The following is a 2,347-nucleotide window of genomic DNA, read 5'->3' as shown; positions in this document are numbered from 1 at the left end:
AGAGAGAGAGGGAGAGATGGGGAGAGAGAAAGGGGAGGGAGAGAGAGAGAGAAAGGAAGAAAGAAAGAAAAATTATAAAAAAAAGAAAAGAGTAACCTCCAACTGAAGTAACACAAGGACAAGAAGACGGCATGTGAAGGAGACAGCTCATTCCAAGTCCCCGAACCTGGCCTGCTTGAGGTTTATACCAGATCTCGCTGAAATGTTTGGACTATGGCTGCTTCTCTGGGGAATAATTGCCGTTTTAGAACTTTACAGAACTGTTGGGTTAATGGTCTGGTTCTGAAAATGAAATTCATTTTCTTCCTTATTGCTCTGTCTCAATGCATAGAATGGCATCATAGCACTTTGGGGTTTTTTTGGTTTTATTGAGTCAGGGTCTCACTCTGTCATCCAGGCTACAGTACAATGGTGTGGTCAGAGCTCACTGCAGCCTCAGTCTCCTTGGCTCAAGCGATCCTCCTGCCTTAGCCTCCTGAGTAGCTGTGACCAGAGGTATGTGTCGTCATGCCTGGCTAATTTTTTATTTTTATTATTTTTTAGTAGAGATGACGTCTTGTTGTGTTGCCCAGGCTGGTCCCAAACTCCTGAGCTCAAGTGACCCACCCGCCTAGGCCTCCCAAAGTGCTGGGATTATAGGCATGAGCCACCACGCCCAGCCAGCACTTTGATTAAACTATCCCAAAGTATTGCCACTGGAGGAAACATATCTGATTGTTGGATCTGCCATATGATTCCTAGATCAATTCATTGCCAATGTATGCCATTAGTGACACCTGTCGCTAACTTTTCAGATGCCCCTGGTGTCTGTCACCATTTATTTAGATTACTTTCCAGGGGATTAACTTTCCAGGTCTAACTTCATAACCCCAATACTATCACCCCGTTTTAATTTGTCTCTGGTTGTTAATGTTGGCCTGAGTTTTAACCCAGACTATACCCCAGGACTTTCTAGATCCATGTGTTATTGGGTCAACGAATGTGTCGAAGAGAAAAATGGGCCTCTACTATGCCAACAATATACATCAATAGGCTACCACATAAATGAATTCTGGAAGGCTTGCAAAGCAGGAAACTCCTGATTTAATTTGGTATTGTCACTCCCCATAAATGAGTCTATTAAAAATACCTTGAGGAGCCCGGTGCGGTGGCTCAAGCCTGTAATCCCAGCCTTTGGGAGGCCGAGGCGGGTGGATCACAAGGTCAAGAGATCAAGACCATCCTGGCCAACATAGTGAAACCCTGTCTCCACTAAAATACAAAAATTAGCTGGGCATGGTGGTGCGTGCCTGTAGTTTCAGCTACTCCGGAGGCTGAGGCAGGAGAATTGCTTGAACCTGGGAGGCGGAGGTTGCAGAGAGCTTAAATCACACCACTGCACTCCAGCCTGGCGCCTGGTGACAGAGACTATGTCTCAAAAAAAAAAAAAAGAAAATACCTTGAGGAGAATCACCTGCCCCCCATGGGTTATGTGTTTGTATGTGCCACTGGGACTGATTTGCCTACATAAGGATGGGCACGTTGCTTTAACAGCTGGCAGAGAGAAGGCTTGCACTTGTTAGGACATTTTCCAAATCTCTTGTCATTGCATAAAAATACAATGAAAGGATTCCCCTTTTCTCTCTCTTACAGAGCTAAGAGGACTACACCAAGCTAAGAGGACTACATCAAGCTAAGAGGATCTACATATAATTAGAAACCTATCTTCCAGGTTCTCTGGGGGGGAAATTTTTTTTTTAAAAAGAAAGAAAAGAAACTTATCAGCTACTATTGGTCAGCTAGCTGGAGACACTGCAAAAAAACATTGCAGCTCAACAAAAATCTTTACATTCTTTAGCCCAGGTAGTACTAAATAGCAGAACTGCCCTGGACTTGTATTGGTTAAATAAGGAGGGTCTGCACAGCAGCTCATACTACTTGTACCTATATCAACACCTCTACAGAAGCGGAAACTTGAGGAGAAATAGTAACTTAAAAGGCTAATTGGTATTTGCAAAGGTATATGCCACAACTGAGAAAAAAAGGCTAATTGGTTGCAGGTATAGTAAAAACTGATCCTCTAAATGACTTTTTTTGTTGGTTACCCTAAGGACTAAGCTTTTTTTCCATTCTGGTCTTCAAGTTGTTATTATTATAACCATATGCATAATTGTTATTTTCCTGAATATTAAGTTACTTATGAATTACATTTTTGTGCCGGGCGCGGTGGCTCAAGCCTGTAATCCCAGCACTGTGGGAGGCCAAGGCGGGTGGATCACAAGGTCAAGAGATCGAGACCATCCTGGTCAACATGGTGAAACCCCGTCTCTACTAAAAATACAAAAAATTAGCTGGGCATGGTGGCGCG

The sequence above is a fragment of the Cebus imitator genome, unplaced genomic scaffold (assembly GCF_001604975.1).
Source record: "Cebus imitator isolate Cc_AM_T3 unplaced genomic scaffold, Cebus_imitator-1.0 Scaffold123, whole genome shotgun sequence".
NCBI lineage: Eukaryota > Metazoa > Chordata > Mammalia > Primates > Cebidae > Cebus > Cebus imitator.
This window is presented reverse-complemented; position numbering follows the sequence as displayed.